Genomic DNA, 25,412 nt, shown 5'->3' on the forward strand with positions numbered 1-25,412 from the left:
AAACAGAATGTTAGGAACTATTAGGAAAGAGAGAGATAGTAAGACAGAAAATGTCATAATGCCACTCTAGAAATCTATGATACACCCACATCTTGAATACTGCGTGCAGTACTGGTCATCCCATCTTTAAAAAAAAAAGATATATTAGAATTGGAAAAAGGACAGATCAGAGCAACAAAGATGATTAGAGATATGGAACAGCTTCCCTATGAGAAGAGATCGAAAAGACTGGAACTGTTCAGTTTAGAAAAGAGATGGCTAAGGGGAGATATGATTGAGGTCTATAAAATCATGAATGGTGTGGAGAGAGTGAATAGGGAAGTGTTATTTACATAACACAAGAACCAGGGGTCACCCAATGAAATCAACCAGCACAAGGAAGTACTTTCCTCTCACGATGCACACTCAACCTTTGGAACTCATTGCTGTGTGGTGATGAGTCATCCCCCAACTAGAGCCCGATTAACCACATGTGCTGACGAGTCCTTCCTGTGCTAGGCTCCAGGCAATCCACAAGCCGGGAGCTGGTGTGGGGACTCTCAGGGCAGCTATAGAAGCCTCACAGAAGAAACCGAGCTCTGCCCAATGTCACTTCCTGGCTTGGGAAGCTCCCTTGCGTGATAGTGGTGACAGACTCCGCAGGTCTTAGCCCGCTCCAGCCCGCTCTGACACTAGCCTTATTCCCAGTCCTGTTCCAGCCCTGCCCTGGCTCCAGACTAGTTCTGAGGGATACTCTTGCTTTGTTCCAAACCTGCTCTTGACTCCTAAGTCCAGCTCCAACCTTTGGCTCCAGTTCTTGGCCCGGCTGCCACCGCTAGGCCCAACTGCCACTGCTGTGCTAGACCTGACCCTCCATGTCTCAGTTTCTGACAGCTACCAGAGGATGTTGCAAAGGCCAAAAGAATAACTGGGTTAAAAAGAGATTTAGATAAATTCATGGAGAATAGGGCCATCAATGGCAATTAACCAAAATGGTCAGAGACGCAACCCATGCTCCATGTGTCCCTAAACCTCCGAATGACGGAGGCTGGGACTGGACAACAGGGGATGGATCACTTGATAATTGCCCTGTTTGGTTCATTCCCTCTGAAGCACCTGGCACTGTCCACTGTCGGAGGACAGGATACGGGGCTAGATGGACCCTTGGTCTGACCCAGCATTGCTGTTCTTACGAATATCCAATCTGACCTCCTGCATAAGACAGGCCAAAGAACTTCACCCTGCAATGCCTGCAACAAGACCATGGCTTCTGTTTAGCTTGAGCATACCTTTTAGAAAGATATCGAGTCTTGACTTAAAGTCTGCCAATGATGGTGAATTTACCAGGTTCCTTGATAAGTTCTTCCAATGGCTAATTACCCCCTCTGTTATAATTTGCATCTTATTCTTAGTCAGAATTTGTCTAGCATCCAATGAGCTACTGGATCTCATTCTGCCTTCTTCTGTTAGATCAAGGTCTGTTTACTCTCAGAAGTCTCGTTTCCATATAGGTACTTTTAGGTTGCGATCAAGTCACTTCTTAACAGTCTCTTGGCTAAATTAGATCAAGCTTCTTAAGACTGTTATTCTGAGGTATCTTTTCCAGATCTCAGATCATAGCTCTTTTCTGAACCCTTTCAACTTGTCAACACCCTTTTTGCAGTGTGGACACCAGAACTGGACACAGTCTCCAGTAATGGTCTCGCAGATGCCGACTTCAGAGGTAATGTTACCTTTCTCTTCATATCTCCAAGGATCACATTCACCCTCACAATTTCAAGTAACATGCTGGGAACTCATGTTCAGCTGGTTATCTCCCATGACCACCCTTTTCAGAGTCACTGCTTTCGCAATACAGTCCCTCATCCTATAAGTGTAACCTACATTCTTTGCTCCTAGACATATGACCTTGCATTTTGCAGTATTAAAATGCATATTGTTCAAGTAAGCCTACCTTACCAAGTGATTAAGAGCCAATGGTGCACTCCGAGCCATTCCGGGGTCTGCCCCGAGGAGACACAACAGCAGATTATTTTCTCAGTGGCAATGGTGTGAACCCGAAAGATTCTGCTGAAACCAATAGAATCCCTTTGGATTGTCATTAGAGTAACTGTGAAGAATATGGTCCTGAAAGGATAAGATGTATTGGGAGACCAGCAGGGATGTCAGTTTGCAGCATTATGTGGTTTAAAACCCCATCATTTCTCTCATAGCTGTACTGCGCTGGGAGAGAGAGGCACTAGGTGAGGTGGGTCAGTGTTGTCAGTCACAGAGAGGAGGTGAGTCTCTGGGAGGTTTAGAATGAGGAGAGGTGGAGGCCAGGAGTACAAGGTCTGGGAAGTGATTCCATGACAGGCACAGGGGTTGCCTGGAAGGAGGAGGAAGAGGGCGCAGTGAGGCTGGCCTCATTAGCACAGTGAAGAGAGAATACAGTAGGAAATGAAATCCAAGGTGTGGGCTGGAGCATGTAGACGAGGAATTTAAACAGGATAGTGAAGGAAGCCAGGGAGGGAACAGAACAGGGACTGATAAGGTCTTACTGGACGAGGAAGATCATTTCAGCAGATTCAGTTTTGATGAACTGGAGGGGAAGGATGTGAGAAAGGAGGAGGCCAGAGAGGAGAAGGTTGCAGCAGTCAAGGAAGGATGTGACTAGGCCATGGACAAGTGTTTGGGTTGTCAGAACAGAAAGGAAGGGACTGATTTCCTGTATGATGTGGAGGAATAAGGGGCAGACATAGGAATCACTCGGATGTTTGGGGAGAGGAGTGGGAGGAGTCAAGGGTAACTATATTATGAGCCTGCATGATGTGGAGGACGAGGTGTTGCCCACAACAATGGAGAGAGGCAGAAGTGGAGTAGCTTGGGAGACAAAATAAGGAGTTCGGTTTTGGCCGTGTTGAGCTGGTGGCAGCTCATCCAGGCAGTTGTGTTAAAGACACAACTGTGTGCAGATATGCAGGCCTGGGTGGAAGAAGAGAGCTTAGAGTGGAGAAATAGATCTGTTGTGAGTCACCAGTCTAGAGAAGGGAGGGCTGAATCCATGCCAACACAGGGTCACTCAAGGACAAGGTGTGGAGAGAGGAGAGGCCTGAGTACAGAATGCTACGGGATTCCTACAAAGAGGTAAAAAGGAGAAATTAAAAGACTGGCCAAAGCTAGGCGAATAGAGAGCGCACAGGGCCATGGAAGCCAATGGAAGAGGAGATGCCAAGGAGGAGAATGATGTTTTATCCTTGACTATTGATGCAGTGACAGTTAGACCAGTAAGTACAGAATTATCAGACACATAGATGAACACAATATGTTGGGGAAGAGTCAATACAGTTTTTTTCAAGGGAAATCATACCTCACCAATCTATTAGAATTCTTTGAGGGGGTCAACAAACATGTGGTCCGGGGTGAGCCAGTGGATATAGTGTACATGGAACTTTGAGAAAGTCTTTGACAAGGTCCCTTGCCGAAAGCCCTCAAGCAAAGTAGGCAGTTATGGGATAAGAGGGAAGGTCCTCCCATGGATCAGTAACTGGTTAAAAGATAGGAAACAAGGGGTAGGAATAAATGGTCAGTTTTCACAGTGCAGAGAGGTAAATAACAGGGTCTACCAAGGACCCATACTGGGACCTGTGCTGTCAAATATTCATAAATGATGTGGGAAAAGGGGTAAAACAGCTAAGTGGCAAAATTTGCAAATGATAGTAAGCCCAAAGCAGACCATGAAGAGTTACAAAGGGGTCTCACAAAATTGAGTGGCCGGGAAACAAAATGTCAGGTGAAATTCAGTGTTGATAAGTGCAAAGTAATGAACATTGGAAAACATAATCCCAACTATATATTCAAAATGATGGGGTCTTAATTAGCTGTTACCACTCAAGAAAGGGATCTTGGAGTCACTGTGGATAGTTCTCTGAAAACATATGCTCAGTGTGCAGAGGCAGTCCAAAAAGTGAACAGAATGTTGGGAATCATTAGGAAAGGGAGAGATAATGAGACAGAAAATGTCATAATGCCTCCATAAATCCATGGTTCTGGTCACCCCATCTCAAAAAGAGATTAGAATTGGAAAACGTACAGAGAAGGGCAAAAAAAATGATCAGGGTATGGAACAGCTTCCGTATGAGCAGAGATTAAAATGACTGGGACTTTTCAGCCTCGAAAAGAGACAGCTAAGAGGGGATATGACAGAGGCAGGGGTGGTGAGTTGTATGGGCCTGTGGTGGCCGGGCTCCAGCAAATTTAAGGCACAGGGGGCCCAGCTCCACCCATGTTCGGGGCCGGATCTCTCCCCTGGCCCCGCCTGCCGCCCCTGCACGCATCCCCCGAGCGTCCCTGCCTGTCCTGGGCAGTGGGCGGTTGCCCCCTGCAACCCTGCACGGCGCTCCCTCGCCGGCCACTGCCAGCTACAAGGGAGCAGCGCCGGGTGCTGCGCCTGCGGAGGGAGGAGGGGAGGAGGCGCATGGCAGCCCCCCCACACCCCCGGCAGGCGACTCTGAGTCGACTCCGGGGGAGGGGAGGGGCTTATCCTGGCTGAACCTCCCGAGCAGCAGCCTGGGGGGGGCTTGGGGGAGTGTCGTGCCAGGGGGGTCAGGGAGGGGCTCCCCCTCCCCCAGAGCTCACTGCTGTCGGTGGGGAGAGGGCTGGGGGAAGTCCTCCTCTCTGGCCCCCCTCCACAGTCCTGGGGCAGCCTGCCTGCTGCACCCCAAACTCCCTCCCAGAGCCTTAGGCAGGTGGGAGGGAGGGGTGGGAGTTGGACCCATTCTGGGCATCCAAAATTATACAAACCTGCCGCCCCTGGAGAGAGGTCTGTAAAATCATGACTGGTGTGGAGAAAGTGAATAAGGAAGTGGTATTTACCTCTTCATCTAACACAAAGTCAGGGGTCACGCAATGAAATGAATAGGCAGAAGGATTAGAACAAACATAAGGAAGTAATTCTTCAGACAACGCACAGTCAACCTGGATCACTCAAGAAATTTCCCTGCTCTGTTCATTTTCTCTGAAGCATCTGGCACCAGCCACTGTTAGAAGACAAGACACTGGGCTAGATGGGCCATTGGTCTCATCCAGTATTGCTCTTCTTATGACTACTAACATCCTGTATGTCGTCCCACGGATCACCATAGTTAACAGATGACCTATGACTAATGAAAGCTTTGGGAAGTAGGTTAGTGCATCACTGCTGGAAGTTGTGTGTGAGGCCAATCAATTAGGGCACCGATAATTTTGCATGTCCTAGGCCCTGGCTGGGACAGGGGAGAAGCGTCCTTTCCCTTCCATCACTGCACTCACCCAGCAGCAGGGGGCTCACAGCTCAGTACACGCCAATGCCTTGGCTCAGAAACACACAGACTTTTCACGCTGGGAGGAGTTCTCCTTCACCAGTCGGATTCCAGCTGAGTCGGCCATGTTAAATGAAAACCAAATCACATCTGGGGGAAATGATTCATCCTCTCCCCCTGGGGTTTTAAGGCATTTTATCCAATGTCTCGAGAATTGGGCCTGCAACAGGGGATCTGTAAAGCCAGAGCAAGTAGTTTAGGAGGCCCATTATTCCATTCCATGTGTCCAGGGAAAACAGTTAAAGTCTGGAAAAATAATTTAAGCAGTCATTGGCCCCAGGGAGCAGCCAGCATCAGGGAGAGAGAAGGTGTAGGGCCATCCCCGACCATTGTTCCTTTAAGAGCCAGGGACTAGGGGTGGGATCCATCAGGCACCTAAGCATTGCAATACTGGATGTCACAGCGCCTAACTGTTAACTGCCAGGAAAATCCCGGAACAGCACTGTGATCCACACAGCAGAGTTAGGCATCTAGGCTCCTTACATAACGTATGGGGAGAGACAGTGCCTACCAATGCGGGTCCACAAAACCCAGCGATAGGCACCTATGTCCAGGCAGCAGGGAGTACCTAGCTCTGCTAGCAGATAGGAACCTGCTGCCTGGAGTCAGACGGCTTAGGCGGCCCCGGTGTTTCCTGCGGGAACGAGTTAGGCACCTGACTTGCTCCACACAAAATGGCTGGAGGAGGTGGTGATGCTACCACCCACCTTATAACTTCTAGCTCTTTGGTTAGAGCACTTGCCTGGGAGGAGGAGAAAGCCCTAGTTCAAATCCTGTCAAGCGATTAAAAAAATTAATCGCAATTAATCGCACTGTTAAACAACAATAGAATACCATTTATTTTAAATATTTTGGATGTTTATTACATTTTCAAAATATTCATTTCAAATACAACACAGAATACAAAGTGTACCGTGCTCACTTTATTTTTATTTTTTATTACAAATATTTGCACTATAAAAAACAAAAAAAGTATTTTTCAATTCACCTAATACAAGCACTGTAGTACAATCTCTTTATCATGAAAGTTGAACTTACAAATGTAGAATTATGTACAAAAAATACTGCATTCAAAAATAAAGCAATGTAAAACTTTAGAGAGCTACAAGTCCACTCAGTCCTACTTCTTGGTCAGCCAATCACTCAGACAAACAAGTTTGGTTACAATTTGCAGGAGATAATGCTGCCTGCTTCTTGTTTACAATGTCACCTGAAACTAAGAACAGGCATTCGCATGGCACTGTTGTAGCTAGCGTTGCAAAATATTTACGTGCCAGATGCGCTAAAGATTTATATGTCCCTTCATGCTTCAACCACCATTCCAGATGATGTGCGTCCATGCTGGTGACAGGTTCTGCTCGATAACAATCCAAAGCAGAGTGGACTGACCCATGTTCATTTTCATCATCTGAGTCAGATGCCACCAGCAGAAGATTGATTTTCTTTTTGGGTGGTTTGGGTTCTGTAGTTTCCGCATCGGAGTGTTGCTCTTTTAAGACTTCTAAATGTATGCTCTACACCTCGTCCCTCTCAGATTTTGGATGGCACTTCAGATTCTTAAACCTTGGGTCGAGTGCTGTAGCTATTTTTAGAAATCTCACATTGGTACCTTCTTTGCGTTTCGTCAAATCTGCTGTGAAAGTGTTCTTAAAACGAACATGTGCTGGATCATCCTCCGGGACTGCTATAATATGAAATATATACAGAATGCGGGTAAAACAGAGCAGGAGACATACAATTCTCCCCCAAAGGAGTACAGTCACAAATTTAATTCACGCATTATTTTTTTAACGCACATCATCAGCATGGAAGCATGTCCTCTGGAATGGTGGCCAAAGCATGGAAGGGACATATGAATGTTTAGCATATCTGGCACGTAAATACCTTGCAACGCCGGCTACAAAAGTGCCATGCGAACGCCTGTTCTCACTGTCAGGTGATATTGTAAATAAGAAGCAGGCAGCAGTATCTCCCGTAAACGTAAACAAAGTTGGTTATCTTACCGACTGGCAAAATAAGAAGTAGGACTGAGTGGACTTGTAGGCGCTAAAGTTTTACACTGTTTGTTTTTGAGTTCAGTTATGTAACCAAAAAATATCTGCCTTTGGAAGTTACACTTTCACGATAAAGAGATTGACTTCAGTACTTGTATGAGGTGAATTGAAAAATACTATTTCTTTTATCATTTTTACAGTGCATATATTTATAATCAAAAATAATAATATAAAGTGACCACTGTGCACTTTGGATTCTGTGTTCTACTTGAAATCAATATTGAAAATGTAGAAAAAACATCCAAAAATATTTAATATATTTCAATTGGTATTCTATTGTTATAAGTGCGATTAATTGCAATTAATTTTTTTGAGTTAATCCTGTGAGTTCGCTGTCATTAATTAACAGCCCTAATTTAAACAGTCTCCTTCCCTGCCAAAGAGGGAGACTGAACGTGGGTCTCCCACACCCCAAGTGAGTGCTCTAACCACTGAGCTCTGGGGCTCCCTCACTGCCATGTGGAAGCTGCTCCACTGTGGCTCCATAATGAAAGTGTCATTGGTGCTGGACTCAGGGAGCAGGACCCAGGGTCTCCCCCTCCTACGTCGTGCCCAAACCAGTGGGCTGTAGAGGCATTTGTACTCTCTCTGGCCCAGTGGAACAGCTCTTGGGAGACAAAGCAAGCGAGAACATGCCTAGTCAGTGGTTAGCACACCCACCTGGGAGGTGCAGACCCTGGGTCCAGTCCCCCTGTTCCACTCTTTCATTATGCAGCCACAATGGAACAGCTTCAGTGGGAGAGACTGCGGGAGTCCCACTCCAGACTAGCCCATAGCTCTCACCTTGGGTATAGGAGACCCCTGCTCAAACCCTTTATCACCCTCTGGCAGGGAACTGAATCTGCCCACATCCCAGGCAAGTGACCTGGGCACGGCCACCAGCTCCTCATTCCTCTTCCGGATTTTGAATGATTCCAAGGCCAGAAGGGACCATTGCAATCATCTCTGACCTCCTGTCTAACACAGGCCAGAGAGCAGCTAGAGCAGAGCTGTTAGGAACACATCCCGTCTTGATTTAAAAAATGGTCAGCGATGGAAAATCTACCATGACCGCTGGTAAATTGTTCCAGTTGTTAATTATTCTCACCATTAAAACGTACCCCTTATTCCAGCCTGAATTTGTCTAGCTTCAGCTTCCAGCTCTTGGGTCCTGTTGCAGTTGGGGCCAAGCCCTTCAGATGGAGGAACCCCCGGGGCAGCCCAGCCTGAACTTTATCTTATTGTTAATTTCCTCATTAAAAAAGGCTAAGCCTCAGGAAGGGGGTGAGGTTTTAACCCTAGAAAATGTGAGAAAGGCGCCTGTTCACAGACCCCCATCCCAGCCCTACTTGCCCTGACAGTAGTTTAATATAATCTGTACATATAAAAATAGCCACCTAGCACTCGCCCCACACAACAAAATGTCAGCTAGTGATTAAAATGAAAAATACACCACAGCTCTCCCCACAGCCTGAGCAGACGGGTGACCTGCAGGGCGTGCTGCAAAGGTGAACAAGTTCAGGATCCTTTGGACCCAGGACAGATGGGAGTGAATCCCAGAGCCAAGGGGTCCTTGACTTGCCGGCAGCTTCCTCTCAACTGATCTCTGCAGTTGACATTTCTGGTAATGAGATGCCCAGAACTATGCACCACAGTGTGAGTGTGACCTCACCACAGCCCTTTCCCTGATGCCAGCTGTGAGACCTCTGCAGACACAGCCTAAAATCACACTGGTTTTTTTGCTGCCATAATGCATTGCAAGTACATACCCCTATTTGATGTTGCCTATCAACCCTCAGGACTGCCATTGTTTTCCAAGTATCTGACCTGCTTACCCTTAAATATATCTGCACGAACCCACAGCCCCTTCCAAGAGAAGGTATGTCAAGGGGATGGGCCATTTAGAATCAGTTATGAGAGATTAAAGAGTTTCCTATCCAGAGATGAGACCCCTCTGCAGATGGTACGACTGCTCCTTTGTCAGGAGAAGACATCTACACAGCTATTTGGATTCTTCCCCATTTTTGCATATCAACATTTTAAAAAGTTATCCCAGAGCTGAATACATTTCCTCCACCCAGAGATTCTAGTCAGAGCGCTTCCAGGATTCTCGTCTCTCTCGCTCTCTCTGTTGTACACGTGCATAAACAGTCACATCGTCATATGAGACAAGTGAAGACTGAATCTTATGGGTAAAAACCAGATGTTTCCCAATCTTCCTTAACAAGTTATATTTTATATATGGCTCTTCAATGGATTTATAGCCAATGAAGGGATGTTACTACATTAACTCATGGAGGGGGTGGAAGATAAAAACGGGAAAGGAAGAGCCAGACAAGGCTAAGAGAAGCTATCCAGAGGGCTGCAATTGGAGAAGCATGACGAATGGGCAGCGCTGTTTTAGAGGGCTCCAACAGAAAGGCAGATTGCCTGGCTGGGAGTGATTGTCCACAGCTGGAGCATCGCACAAAGACCATCTGGTATTTCTTAAACGTGCTTTCCCCAGGTGATCTGATTCTTGGAATGCCCCAGCAGAGAGAAGAAATAGAGGGATTGTGAGACTGGGCCTTATTTCCAACGTTCCCCTAATTAGTTAATGGAATCTTGTTTGAATCAGTTTCAGTTTCTCCTCTGAATCCACTGCTCTCGCTGCCTTTTCAACAGAAAACTGTCGACTCAATTCCTAACGTTTTTTTTGTTTGTCTGTTCTAAGCAATTCAGTATTTGTGCCTCTTAGCACAGTGGCCCAAAGCGCTGACAGGTCAAAAATGTCCCAAACTTCAAAGCCAACTTCCCTTTGATTGTCGTTCCACTTCAGTCTTTCCAAGGCCACTTTCGGCCACAGCCGCATGTATATTTTCCACAGAGATTCTATTCCTTGGTCCCAGCTAGTTTGTCACAATGCAGACAAGTCTGTAACTGTCTGGTTATTACGACTGAGATCCAGTCTGAAACTGGCATGTAAGATCTGAGAGCTTCGGAAAGAGCAGAGTGCGGAATACATGCGAGTCTTTGATCAGGAATCTAATTTCCAGGATTATTATCCTTTTGAGCTCTCCAGGCTAATTGCTCCAGACACACAAGAAGTCTTGTGCTGGAGACAGAGAACATTGCCATGCCACTAGTGCAAAGGCAGTCATCGTGGTTCAGAGCTCACCAAAGAGATTGTTCCTCTGACGGAATTAGTAGGATCAGAATCATGCCAATGAAGAGAGGACCAACTGAAAGCTGCAAATAATAAAGGAACAGATGGAAAAGTGGTTTAGAGTCAGTAGAAGGAGAACAAATCCTTGGAACCAAACTGCGTTCCCACCAGCAGGCAGTGCCCCCCCACCCCGAGCAGCACAGGTTAGAAGGAAGCCCCATCATCCAAACTGAAAGATTATCCAGATCACTCCTGCCAAACCAAACTCACCAACTGTTGCTTCTTCCCTTTCTTTTCTGTTTTTTACTATGCAACAAGCCCAGCCATAAAACATGGCTGTCATCAGACATGTATCCCTCAGGCCACAGATGGGGGAATGAGCCCCACATACACAGACTCACTGGGCTCCCGGGAGGTTTCAAGCAGCCGATGAAAATTGTTCTTGTTATTTTTCCATAGTGAGGTTGGTTTCTACCACTTTAGAACATGCTGGCATATGGGTTTGGAACAACTGTCACCACTCTTGGCGCAAGCAACAGCTACTAAAGGCTTGTGTATTCTGGAAGTGACTGTACAACACCCAAACCAGCAGCAGGCATTCACACCTCTGAATCCCAAAAGAAGAGTAAAATCTGCAAGCCCAGCACAGGCACCTTCAGTCCTGGCCTCAGTGCAGAGCTGAACTCTGCAAACACATCACTGAGATCGGTGCACCCAGCTTTCCCTAAACTCTCCCTAGATGGAACAGCTCAGAACGTCATCACCTCCGGGATAAGTACGTGCCCTTGCATGGTAGGTGCATTCCAAACTCCAAGATTCTTACATATAAACCTAATAAAAAGATAATATTTTATTCTGACTGCCACTAAAAACAATGAACCATCTTCTGCATAATACATGAAAGCAGAGCTTAATTTGTAATGAAAGAGGTGCCAGGGCTCCAGCAATTAAGTACTGGGGCTCAAGCAATTTTTACATTCATAACTGATGAGCAAGTTCAAAGATGCCGGGCTCTGAACTGCCAGGCCCGGAGGTGCCGGGGCTCTGAACTGCCAGGCCCGGAGGTGCCGGGCTCTGAACTGCCAGGCCCAGAGGTGCCAGGGCTCAGCCCTGGCACAAATTAAGCACCACATAAAAGCACAAGGATGCAGCCGAGAGCTGTGAAACACTCCATGCACACCCAGCATTATGAATGCACCTCAATCCTGACCTGCAGCAGGCCCTGCTGTTCTAGATTTCTCCTGCTCAGAGATAACTACTCATACCAAACTAAGTAATATTCTACATCTAGGCAGCAACTTTATTTATATTCACTACCTGCACACAATATTAATAGCACAAGCACTTAAAACATTTCTTTTAAATGATAATGTCAGCGAGTTAACGTGTTTGACCCCAGCAGGCTGTCTCCTCTGAACTATATTTGTTGTATACGTGATAGTGAATGTATAGTGAATTTACTCTATACTATGTTTGCTCAGACCCCGGTCCCCAGTAGGGATTGGATATCCTCTGAAGAGATATCAAAGTGTTTCTGGTATGGGAGAGATTCTTACCTAGCTGCATGCAAGAGGTTTGTGCATTCAGCTGAAAAGGCTCACCCCCTTCGTGGGATTAAAGGAATCCTTTGGAATGGCTCAACCTCACTAGACAGGCCCGAGTGCAACTCTTGAGACATGTAATGGTGGGGTGGACCATGGCACAGGGCAAGGAAGGAAGCTTCTTGGCTCCTGTCAAGTGTGGCGTGAGTTCACGGGACTGTATAACATTTTCTAGTGATCATTTAAAATATGTAACATGATAATGGAGTCAAAAGAATGTCACCACATCCAGCACACTAACCATCACTCCTACAGAAAGCCCGGACAGAATGTCAATGGGCCCCTTGAGGTTAGGCATGTGGTCTAGCTCTAGGGTGACCAGATGTCCCGATTTTATAGGGACAGTCCCGATATTTGGGGCTTTTTTTAATATAGGCTCCTATTACCCCCCACCCTCTGTCCCGATTTTTCACACTTGCTATCTGGTCAGCCTATCTAGCACAGATCCCTTAGCCCCAGTTGAACCAGGGAAGCGCGGAGTATGGAGCTGGCTATGTTGCCAGGAGGAACTTGTTTGGTAGACATGCTGGAGATTTCATGAAACAAGCAGTAAATCACCCGTAGAGTTTCTAACAATTTTAGAGGATAACTGTATGTGTGATAGGGGCTAGTTGCAGCACCCTGGTGTGACGAAGTCAGACTGTTCTTAATGTTTCCTCTGAATACTGTGTGGGTGCCTCAGTTTCCCCTATGCATTTCTTAAGTCTCTAGGTGGTGGGGAAAGGCCAGTGGGCATAAATCACTGACACACTGTCTCCCTGGCAACAAATGGCCAGGGCTCCTTCCCCCCCTGCAAGGAAATAGCTAAAGGTGAACAAAGAGATCAGGTGACCTCCTGGCCCGGGAAAGAGACAAAGCTGGGAGAAGGAGGGGCTGGAAGGGGTTTGAGTTTTGGAGCTATCTGGGGACTGGAAGGGAGGTAGGGTGACCAGATGTCCCGATTTTATAGGGACAGTCCCGATTTTTGGGTCTTTTTCTTATACAGTCTCCTATTACCCCCCACCCTCGTCCCGTTTTTTCACACTTGCTGTCTGGTCACCCTAAAGGGAGGGCAGACGGGGGTCTGCCTCGCTGAGCCCCGGAATGGACCCGGCGGAGGGGTCCCGTTTGCTGGACCTACAAGCTCTGTTTTAGACCATGTTCCTGTCATCTAATAAACCTCTGTTTTACTGGCTGGCTGAGAGTCACATCTGACTGCGAAGTGGGGGGTGCAGAACCCTTTGGCTTCCCCAGGACCCCGCCTGGGCGGACTCGCTGTGGGAAGCGCACGGAGGGGCATATGCTGAATGCTCCCAGGAGAGACCCAGGAGGTGAAGCCGTGTGAGCTTCTTGCCCTGAAGACGGTCTGCTCTGAGGGAGAGGAGGCTCCCCAAAGTCCTGACTGGCTTTGTGGGGAGGAGTTCCAGAGCATTGCCTGGGGACTCCGTGAAAACCTGCTCACTGAAGTTGCTGCAGCACCAAGAAGGCTGCAGGCGTAATTGGAGCCAATCAACATATTGCCAGTGGGAATTACTAACACTTGGTGAGTTCTGTGGCACCTTTAAAACTAACAGAAGTATTGGGAGCATAAGCTTTCGTGGGTAAGAACCTCACTTCTTCAGATGCAGGTGAACTAACCACTGGACTGGAAGTTGGTAGTTGCCTAGGGAGCAGTGATCATAATCCAATTACTCAATATGGGCAAACAGAGGACAGTCCCAACCAGTTTATATATGTACTTGATGCTTCAAAAAGGCTAATTGCCCAAAGATGAGGAAATTTATGAGGAAATTGATTGGGAGGAAAATTTTAGATAATGTGAATGAAAATTGGGAGTTCTTGAAGAAGAATTTATTACATGACCAAAAAGCATGATTCCATAATCAAGGCGGGGGGGAGACATCTTTGACCAAAAGTCAATCCTGAGTCAGGGGCAAAGTGAAGGTAGTAATTACAAATAAAAATGACATATATAACACATGGAAAAAGGAGTAAGTTGATAGCAATCAATATAAACCAGAAGTTATAAGTGCAGAAAATTGGCAAGGGAAGCCAAGGAAATCAGGGAAAAATCCATACCTGGTAGGGTTAATAAGAGGATTTTTAAAATATATTGGGAACAGAAGGAATCCTAGACATGGTATAGGGTTCTTACCAGACTGAGATGGTAAAAGGGTTCAGTAATATTTCTATTCTATATTTGGAAAGGAGTAGGGTGATGTGCTTATGTCACAGTAGGATGATGAAGTACTGAGGGGGATGTCAGACAGTATCTATTAGGGATAAATATTTTTAAATCAGCAAGCCCAGATAATTTGTACCCAAGAGTCCCAGCAGAGGTGGCTGAGGTGATCTCTGTCCGACTGATAATTTTTAATAACAGTTGGAATGCCAGGGAAATTAGAGAAGAGTGCTAACGTTGTGCCAATATTCAAGCAGGATGACCTGGTAATTATAGGTCACTTAGCCTGACATCAATCCTGAGCAAAATAATGGTGAAGATGATGTGGGATTCAGTTGATAACTAGGGCCCTACCAAATTCATGGCCATGAAAAACGTGTCACGGACCATGGAATCTGGTCTCCCCCCATTAAATCTGGTCTTTTGTGTGCTTTTACCCTATACTATATGGATTCCATGGGGGAGGCCAGCGTTTCTCAAACTGGGGGTCCTGACCCAAAAGGGAGTTGCGGGGGGGGGGGGGGTCGCAAGGTTATTGTAGGGTGGGTTGGGGTATTGCCACCCTTACTTCTGTGCTGCCTTCAGAGCTGGGCGGCTGCAGAATGGCGGCTGTTGGCCAGGCACCCAGCTCTGAAGGCAGCGCCCCGCCAGCAGCAGCACAGACGTAAGTGTGGCAATACCAGACCACGTCACCCTCACTTCTGCGCTGCTGCCATCAGAGCTGGGCGGCCGGAGAGTGGCAGCTGCTGACTGAGGCCCAGGGCAATACCATACCAGGCCTTCCTTACTTCTGTGCTGCTGCTGGCAGCAACTCTGCCTTCAGAGCTCGACTCCCGGCCAGCAGCCGCCACTTTCTAGCTGCCCAGCTCTGAAGGCCTCGCCCCCCGCAGCAGCAGCGCAGAAGTAAGGGTAGCAGTACGCAACGCCCCCTACAATAACCTTGCGAACCCCCCACAACTCCTTTTCGGGTCAAGCCGCCTACAATTACACCACCGTGAAATTTCAGATTTAAATACCTGAAATCATGAAATTTACGATTTTTTAAATCCTAGGACCATGAAATTGACCAAAATGGGTGGTGAATTTGGTAGGGCCCTATTGATAAAGGATGGGAGTATAATTAATGTCAGTCAACATGGGCTTATGGAAAATAGCTCTTACCAAACAAACCTGATTTCATTCTTTAATGGGATTACGAGTTTGGTTGACAAAGGTAACTGCATAAATCTTAGACTTGACTTTACTTTCTACTTTAGTGAGACATTTGATAGAATACCGAACGACCTTCTGATTTTAAACTTTGGCCTCTATAATATCAGTCGAGGACACTCTAAATGGATTAACAATTGCTTGGCAGATCTCAAAGTAGCCGTCAATTAGGAATCCTCATCAAAGGGGGGTGTTTCTAGTGCAGTTCCTCAGGGATCAGCGCTACAACTGACTCTGTTCATCATTTTCACCAATGACCTGGAAACAAATATCAAATCTGGTGATGATACAAAGCTTGTCGCAGTGATGAGGATCGGGCAGACATCTGGAGCGATCTGGAGCACTTGGTGATCTGCCCATTCAAAGCAAATGTGTTTTAATACAGCCAAATGCCAGGTCACACGTCTAGGAACAAGCAGTGTGGGACAGACCCAAAGAATGGGGGAGGTTCTCCTAGAAAGCCGTAACTCTGAAAAAGATTTGTGGGTCACAATGGACAAGCAACTCAACATGAGCTCCCAGTGCCATGCTGTAGCAAACAGGGCAAATGCACTCCTTGGCTGTAGAAAGAGGGGAGTAGTGAGTAGGAGCAGGGATGTGATTTTACCTCTATCTGTGGTAGTGGCAAGACCTATACTGGAATACTGAGTCCAGTTCTGGTGTCCACATTTGATAAAAGAGGTTAAAAAATTGGACAGGGGGCAGAAACGAGCCACAAAAATGATTTGAGGGCTGGAGAAAATGCCTGACAGGTGGAGACAAAGAACTTCAAGAAGATTAAGAGGTGATTTGATTACAGCGCATACGTCCCTGCTGGGGGTGACAATACCAGGTAAGAAAGGGCTCTTTAATCTAGCGGAGAAAGGCACAATAAGAACCGATGGCTGGGAGCTGAAGCCAGACACATTCAGATAGGAAATGAGACACATATTTTTAACAGTGAGGGTGATTAACCATTGGAACAAACTGCCAAGGAAAGTGGTGGATTCTCTTGGTGTCTTCGGCTCCAGACTGGTGATCTTTCTAGAAGGGCTTGGCTACACTTGCAGATGTCGAGCGCTGTGAGTTAAACCCACCTTCGGAGAGCGCTGTAGGGAAAGCACTGCAGTCTGTCCACACTGACACCTGCAAGTACACTGGCATGGCCATATTTGCAGCACTTGCAGCTGCATTGGGAGAGGTGCATTATGGGCAGCTATCCCAGCGTTAAAGTGGCTGCAACGTGCTTTTCAAATGGGTGGGGTGGGGTGGAGCGGAGCGTGTTGTGTGTATGTGGGGGGAGAGAGTGGGTTTTTGGGGTGCTGAGAGTGTGTCAGCATGCTGTCTTGTAAGTTCAGACCCCGCTCCCTCTCCGCCTCTCTCTCTCGCACTCACTCAAAGCAAACATTAGCTGTTTGTTTTTTCTCAGACAGATAAGCAGCCCGTCTCGGAACCGGAGCACCCGAGTTCACAACAAAGAGAAGAGAGGCCACTTCAGTTAAGGGGATTATGGGACGTTTCTGGAGCGTTGTAACGTTACTTCTCGTTTACACTGGCACTGAAGCGTCTCACCCAATACGCGACAGGTGTTAATCCTCTCGCCGAGGTGGAGTACCAAGAGCGCTCCAGCCAAGGAGTCAGAGCGCTCTATGTCTTGCCAGTGTGCACGGGGAGTAAGGTAGAGCGCTCTGAGAGGCTTTATTGCGGTATAACGTGCAAGTATAGCCAAGGTCGAAGACACTTTAGTCAAACACAAGTTTGGAGCTCAAAACAGGGATAACTGGGCAAAATGTTCTGGCCTGTGATATACAGGAGGTTTGTAGGGAGCCAGGGTGGCTTCCCTCCGAACCTGAGGGTAAAGGGCCTTTCCCTCAGCCTGAGTGGGCGGGGGCAGCCCAAGCTTGCTCCACCCCCCGGAAGGGGAGGGGTGGAACAGGAAGTATAAAGGGCGGGGCCCTTAGCTCAGTTAGGGCAGTACCAGGGAGGGAGGCAGACACAGACTGCTCCCTTCAGAGCCTGCTGCCACACCAGGGGAGGCCCTGGACCCGTGGAAACCTCACCTGGAGGACGGACTGGGGCTGCCGGGACTGCCTGCTGCCGAGTACCCAGAGGAACTGGAGGAGCCGGAGGGGGGGCTGGAGCTGCCAGCAGCCGAGTACCCAGAGGAGCTGGAGGAGCCTGAGCCTGAGGGGGAGCCGGAGCTGCCAGCAGCGGACTACCCCGACGCACTCACGGGACCAGAGGGATTCGGGCGAGCAATCGGGTAGGAAGTAGCCCAGGGACGGAGCTGCACAGTGGTGAGTCTATGTAGCGGGACGACCCCGCTGACCCAGTGGTGGGACCCTCGTTCTGCCACTGTCAGGGCCCTGGGCTGGAGCGCAGTGGTGTAGGGTGGGCCTGCGCTCCCCTACCCGGCAGAGCCACGCCGGGACCTTTGCCGGCGCCCCCCTGCCTGAGGGGCGCGCTACAGACTCTGGCCGGCGGCCGCCCCGCCGCTAATTCCCCGCTGACGGAGGCGTGACCCAGGCCGGCCAGTGATCTCATAGCTCCCCACCGCCCCCTAGCAGGTAGGTGGGCCGACGCCGATCACAAGGTTAGACTAGCTGATCTAATAGTCCCCTGTGGCCTTAAACTCTGAAATTCTCCCCTGTGGGGAAAGCTGGAGAGCAAGAGACAACTGCAGGGAGAAGAAAACAAAATGCCGGGCCTCTAGCTGCAAAAAAGTGGTGAACACCACAGGCAAAAAGAGAACTCTGCCCCACCCTGGAAAAAACCGCAGCGCACACTAGACTCCGCCCCACCCTATCACACATAAAGCTGGACACAGTGACCTCCACGTTGGGTAGTTACATCTAGGGAGGTCACTGCACACCAGGAGAAGACTCCCGTCTGCTCAGCAGCACAGGGCACCCTGAGCACATCCCCACCATGTCCAGCTCCAGACTCTGGACCCTTGGCAAATACAGAGTTCTACTGAAGGTTTCTGTCCTGACGTCAAAGCCCCAAGAGGTACCTTTCTTTCCAGAACCACGATCTTCCACGCCATGACATTGCTGGCCACACAGGGACTGACTGCAGATGGGACCCCCTGCCGAGGGAGCAAGAGCGACCATGGGCCTCCCTCCCCGTGATCAGAGCTAAACACACAATTCATCGCCTCAGCTTAGCCCGTCCCTCGATAAACACGTCATGCAGATGTATCCCCATGCACCCCACAGCCCTGTCCCACACACAGATCACTTCCCCATCCATCCCACTGCTCACTGGCACCGGAACCAGCGGGGCCATAGCCCTCCCACTTTTTGAAAGTGGGCCCTGCCCCCTTCCCCTCCTCTTTCCCCCGAGGTCCCACGCCCCGGCCAGGCCAGCGTGGAGTCCAGCCGAGGAGCTTGGGCAGTTGTGGGAGCCATGCAGACCCTCCACCTGCCTGTGGTGCATCAGGGCTGACAGCACCCCCTGGCCCGTGTCCCCACCCACCCGGGCTTCCCGCCCAGCCCAGAACAGGTGGAGGGTTATGACCCTGCGTGGCTCTCCCCGACCTGGCTCTGGCAGGGGAGGCCTTGGAGCCGCAGCCTGGCCATGGTACAAGCCATGCAGGCAGCTTTGGGGAGCCACAGCACAGACCCTCCACCTTCCCTGGGCAGGGAGTCCAGGGGACAGGGAGACAGGCCTGGGCCTGCTCCTGGTGGGCCCCCCCACACCTAGGGTTGCCAGGCATCCGGTTTTCGACTGGAACACCTGGTCGAAAAGGGACCCTGGCGGCTCCGGTCAGCACTGCTGACCGGGCCGTTCAAAGTCCAGTTGGCTGCTGCAGCGAGGCAGGCAGGTGCCTGCCCAGCTCCGCACGGTTCCCGGGAAGCTACCGGCATCTCTCTCTGGCGTCTAAGCGTTGTGGTGGCTCCATACGCTGCCCCCGCCAATGGCTGGTTCTGCAGCTCCCATTGGCTGGGAACCGCAGCCAATGGGAGCTGCAGGGGCGGCGTGTGCAGGCAGCGCCTCCCTCTGCCTAGGAGCCAGAGGGACATGCCGGCAGCTTCCAGGAGCTTCCTGAAGTGAGTGCCGCCCAGAGCCGCACCCCTCACTCCCTCCTGTACCCCAAACCCCTCATCCCCGGCCCCACCCCAGAGCCTGCACCCCCAGCTGGAGCCCGCACCCCAATCCTCTGCCCCATCCCAGAGCCCCCTCCTCCACCCTAAACCTCTCATCCCCAGCCCCACCCCAGAGCCTGCACCCCCAGCTGGAGCCCACACCCCCTTCCACACCCCAATCCTTTGCCCCATCCCAGAGCCCCCTCCTCCACCCTAAACCTCTCATCCCCAGCCCCACCCCAGAGCCTGCACCCCCAGCCAGAGCCCTCATCCCCTCCCACACTCCAAACCCCTTGGCCCCCTCCCCCAGCCTGGAGCCCCCTCCTGCACCCCAAACTCCTCTCTGGCCCCAGCCCGAGCCCTCACCCCTTCTCGCACCCCAACCCCCTGCCCCAGCCCGGTGAAAATGAGTGAGCGAGGGTGGGGGAGAGCGAGTGACGGAGGGAGGGGGGATGGAGTGAATGGGGAGTGGGGCCTTGGGAAGGGGGTGGGGCAGGGCAAAGGTGTTCAGTTGGTAACCCTACCTGCACCGTGGGCAGGTGAAGGGTCCGTCGCAGCTCCCCACAGCTGCCCGCGTGGCTGTTATCATGACCGGGCTGTGGCGGGAGACCCACACAGGCAGCTGTGGGGAGCCGGTCCCTCCACCTGCCCTGGGTGGGAGGCCCGAGGGGTGGGGATACAGGCAGGGGGCTGCTTTCAGCCCCACCCCAAATCCGCTCCAGCTTCTGGCTTGGCCGGGGCCTCGGGGAAGAAGGGGGGCAGAGGGGCCTCAGGGACAAGGGGGGAAGGCTCCAACACCCTTGCCACTGCTTCCATACATCCCACCCCCTCCACACACATACCCCTGCTTCCATATACTGCACCCCACACACACACCACTACCGCCACACACCCCACATCCTCACCCAGATACCACTACCCACATATACCCCATCCCCCCACGTACCACTACCCCCATACACCCCACCCCCACACACATACCACGGCCTCCATGTACGTCACCCCTACACACACCCCATACCACTGCCCTACCCCACATCTTCACCCCCATACACACCCCACACCTACACCCCACTGGCCCCCTCCACATACCACTACCACTCCACACACACACCCCTTAGCCTCCCATCACAGTCCATACACACACCATCCGACACCCCTCTCTCTCACACACACACACACACCCCAAAATACCCCATAAACAGATCAAGTTATTTCTCCTGCAAGCTGGGAAAACAGAGAAAGGCTGCTATTGTTATTTCTGTTTGGAGATACTGGTGTTGAAAGCATCCCCCCTGGCCAGAAAACAGCAGAGAACTGGAGCATAAGTTTTTGTGGGTGAATACCCACTTCGTCAGACGAAAGCTTATGCGCCAATACGTCTGTTAGTCTATAAGGTGCCACAGGGGACTCTGTCGCTTCTTACTGATCCAGACTAACACGGCTACCCTCTGATAGCAGAGAATTGTTATTGTAGGAAGATGTATTTTATGTGATGCCCACATGAAGATAGTCATCAATACTAATCACCATAGTTTTTAAGTCCTAGCCTTCCCCATTTCCCTGTCTCTCAGTGTGTCCCATTTGCTCTTTCTCTCTAATTTAGTTTCTAGGCAATCCTATGCAGCACGCTGTCAGCACCAAACACACACACACACCAGAGACGTGTATGTAACATTTCTGTGCTCTGCTCTATCCATAACCCTCAAAAGCAGGTTCTTCTTTTTCCAGAATGTGACTGCCACACATCTGGCTGTCATTAATAAGCTTGTTTACGGTCATGTCCTTTCAAGTCGTAAATTCCTAGTAGTGGCAGCCCCAACAGTCGCACCACAGGGCCCATCGGTTCCACTGATCTGTCACCTTCAAGGTGAGCGGAGAAGTTTTCATTTCATTTTTTAAAGGAACCAATTAGTGAACACAGCGTGAAGATTCCAAACAGGGAGCAGATTCCCCGTCTGGGAGCGTGACACGGACCCAAAGCAAACCCCCTGACTCTCCTATGGCTGCAGCACCAGGCTCTCATTTGTTCCTAGGAGAGGAGCATGAAGTGGTGGAGGGACGACCGTGTGAGGAAGGGAAGATCCTAACCTCTCCCTTTCAGAGGAAGGGCCAGACAAGGAATCCCAGCCTCCTATTCCCCAAGGCAGGCACCACACCTTTCACAAGAAGCCCCCCACTACCACCAGTACAATCAGCGGGGGACATTCCCTTTCCTGAGACGCAAGCTCACCCCTTGAAGGGCATGGGATGGAAAGGCCATGTCCTGCTCTTGCCCCAGGACAGCATGTCCCAGACCCACAGGATAGGTGCTATGGTCCTACCCTCTCCTCCTTCATCTCCCTTTTGGAAACCCGGCCCCCAGGCAGAGTGCTGTACAACTTGCTTTCAAAAAAGAAGTTATGCTGGACTCTCCTCACTCTGCACTTCCCAGCAGCCCGTCACCTCTGCCCCCATGGCCTAGAACACGCTTGGCAATGGCTGGGCAGCAGTTCTGCTGTGGTGCTGCCGGGGCCCAGAACGGGGATGGAGAGCACGGGACAGTCTCCTAGCTACCAGTTCTGTTATTTGTTCTAGAAATGCCTCACCAACCTCTTTCTGATTTGCTGGACTATAGCAGACCCCTACCATGACATCATCCCTATGTTCCCCCTTTTATCTTTACCCAGAGACTTTCAACTGGTCTGCCTCCTACCTCCGTCTGGCCCTCCGAACAGGTGTATATATTCTTGCTGTATAATACACGTCTCCTCCCTTTTGCCCCGGCTGTCCTTTCGGAAGAAGCTGTACCCCTCTGTAACAATATTCCAGTCAGCAGATTTATCCCAAGTCTCTATGATGCTAGTTAAGTCATTTAACTTACACACTAGTACTTCCAGTTCTTCCTGGTTGTTCCCCATACTCCTTCCAGTTGTGTACAGACTTGGGCAGATTGCCCATCAACTTCCCCCTTGTTGCTCTTATGATCCTATTGGAATTTTCCATGTCCCACCCAGACATCTAGCCCTCGGTTAAGGCTGTCTTTTTTCTGCTTACCTACGGGCTTTTGTCACCTGCCCCCGGAGCCCTAATTTAACGCCCTCCTCACGAGGTTGGCTCCCCCCTTCAGTCATGGAAATGAATGATCTTGGGCATCTTTGAAAGGGCTTCTTCCTCTAGACACAGGAAGCTGGAACCCTACATACCTCCAAAGAGAGGAGCTCTCACCCTGCGTGCTCTGCCGAGGCTTCGCACATAACACTGGAAGGTAACGGGCTGGCTAAGGGGAAATTCAGAGGGTACCTTACGGAGGAATCTGGGATGCAGTCACAAAGACACTTCACCCTTGTGAAAACGGTGCTCAGCAGGTCTGCCGCGAGGGCCCCACCCTCCCGCACCCCTCTAGGGGAGTAATCACCACAAGTAGGGGAACCATCATGGAGAGATGCAGAAGGGAGCAAGAAGCCAAAGGTAAGTGCTGCTGTTGACATCACAGGGAAAGCCACTTCCACTTAGCAAACTAGCATTAAGCATTAGCATGCAGAGGGTCCCCTGTTGTTAAGGCTGAATTGAACATACTGGGAGCAGGCGCTCTCTCTATTGGATATCCATCCAAAAACCATGCTGCCAGGTTGGGAAGCTGGACTGGGGTGGTTTGTCTTGCCCTTATTCAGAGATAGCAGGCCTGGGAACAGCTGTAGGTAGATGCATGGGCAGGCTGCCACCTGCAGAAGGAACCAGAACTACCTCAGCCACAAGGAAGGTCTGAGGCTCACTGTGGCCCTGCCAAGCTTGATTTTCCTAAGGACGTGGGACAGGAGGGGAGGGGAGCTGAGCTGCCCACTGCACCAGGAAGGCGACCCCCTGGACTGGAGACCTGGCCAGCCTGGGAGCAATAAGTCAGGCACTTTTTGTTCCACTGGGTTCCAAAGAGATCTCACAATGGGACACCCCTTTGGTGAAGGATTTGCTGCACTGTCAACAGGTGGAGTTCCCCCTTATAATCCCTGTGCAAGCACCTGCAGCGGCTGGCTGCTAGGGAGTTCATTACCCCTGGAACGTGAACTGCCGAAAGCGCGCTCTGGTGTGGGATGCACCAGTTCCAGAGCTGCCCAATGCAGAACGAAGTGGATCTCGCTCCTCCCTGCTTGTTTATGCACTAGACAGAGATCATGTCGTCTGACCTGACCTGAATGTGCATGGACCAGGCAATGGGTAGAAATATCTTGCATGCCTTGTGGACTGCACAAAGCTCAAGCAGGTTGATGTGCATCCTGGATTCCTGCAGGGACCAGGAGCCTTGGGCTATCTGGTCATGTAGATGCACTCCCCATCCCAATAGAGAGGCATCCATGAGTGTTCTTGGAGGGAGGGAGAAAATGAAGGGACCACTGTGGCACCTTCATCCACAGCAGGCTGCATGGAACTCTGTTTATGGACAGACAGCAGGCAAAGTCAGATCACCCAGGAATTGAATCTATGTAGGGAGGGCACCCACTGGATATTCTATACCTAGGGGCTAGCCCATTTAACCATCCCTACCAGAGTCCAACCTGTGTCCAATTCGATCTTGCTTGGTGACCAAGCCCCTAACAAAGAGCTGTGCAGAGCAAAGAACCCCCTCAAACAAATTCTACGTGTTTGATTCTGAAGATAAGGAAGGTCCCTCTACAGCAGATGTCCGACCCCCTCGGCCAACTCCAAAAAGACCAAATCTATCACAGAGAAGGGAAATATTTACACACGTTAGTCTAGCTCCAGTTAAATATTATGCTTAGCTGTCTGGAGTCTGTGTTCTCAGGCTATGTCTATGAAATCAAAGATTAAACTTCATAACAATTATGAAGCTGCGCTGCTCAAATTCAAAGGGAGTTAAAGGCCATTAAAATAGTTTTACTGCTGGTATTAAAATGAAATTACTCTGTCTTCTCCAGGACACCTGGAGCCGAAACCTTCTGAACTCTCCTATCAACACACACGGAAAGGCTCCGAGCAGCACTGATAACCAAGGCAGCACCTCTGCTCTGCAGGTTCTGTGAAAGCATGTGAACAATGCCTGAGAGCGCTTTGAAGCAGCCTGGGAAGGAGGGAGAGCCTCTTCTCTCCGGAAAATGTGTTTAGTGGAAAGTAAGCAAGTTGTCAGGGGAAAAGCTGACAATGTTGATTCCAACAGTTGTACTAGGAACAAACAGCCAAGCAGATTAGGTTACGAGAACGAGAAATGCCTCTGACAAGCCCACGTCAATGCCGGGCTTTCAGGGACAATGTGTGCTTCAGCCACCTTCACAGCCTTGGTGCCACAGGCCCTAGGGGCAAAACTCCCTGCCAGTGCCCGCAGCCCCTTTGCGTGGGGTCCCATGCGCACTAGTAGCTCCAATACAGCCAGTGCCTCTAGGGGCTCACTGCCAGCTCCAGCAGTTTGGCCGAGTTACAGGGCTGGGAACTGAGAGAGATGGCGACAAAGAGGGCTCTGTGGTCTGGGTCTCTTTACAGCGCCTCACCTTTTCTGGAGGAATTTTATTTTTTGCGGGGGAGGGGGCGTTCAGGCTGGGAATACACCAGGGGGCACAGACAGCACCAGTCTCAGCTTCCTTCTCTCTCCCCTCCTCCCCTGGGGAGTCTGCCATGCCCACCACAGCCAGGGGCCGTCCTCAGCCTCCCCATTGGGGCCTGCAGCATCCCAAGAAGCTGAGTGGCCTCCTTCACCCTCTCCAATAATGGGGGGGTCTGCAGCCCTGGTTTGATGTAATTAATTCCTTGCTCCTTCTTGGAGTGTCTGTGGTTTATTCTGCTGTGGCGATCGAGAGATCACTGTAGGCTGCTGGGATCCCTCTCCTCTACCCCGTCATTGCCTGGAGACCTGAGCCCTTCATAAGCACTTTTAATGTGTGTCCATAAC

At 50.1% G+C, this 25,412-nt stretch overlaps 1 protein-coding gene across 5 annotated transcripts in view; it reads right to left on the reverse strand.

Annotated features, from left to right (window-relative positions):
* The window catches only part of HPSE2 (heparanase 2 (inactive)), a 279,034-nt gene that overhangs the window by 227,983 nt on the left and 25,639 nt on the right, over positions 1-25,412 (reverse strand). The gene's annotated exons all lie outside the window — the stretch shown is intronic.

The sequence above is a fragment of the Malaclemys terrapin genome, chromosome 7 (genome assembly GCF_027887155.1).
Source record: "Malaclemys terrapin pileata isolate rMalTer1 chromosome 7, rMalTer1.hap1, whole genome shotgun sequence".
Taxonomy (NCBI): domain Eukaryota; kingdom Metazoa; phylum Chordata; order Testudines; family Emydidae; genus Malaclemys; species Malaclemys terrapin.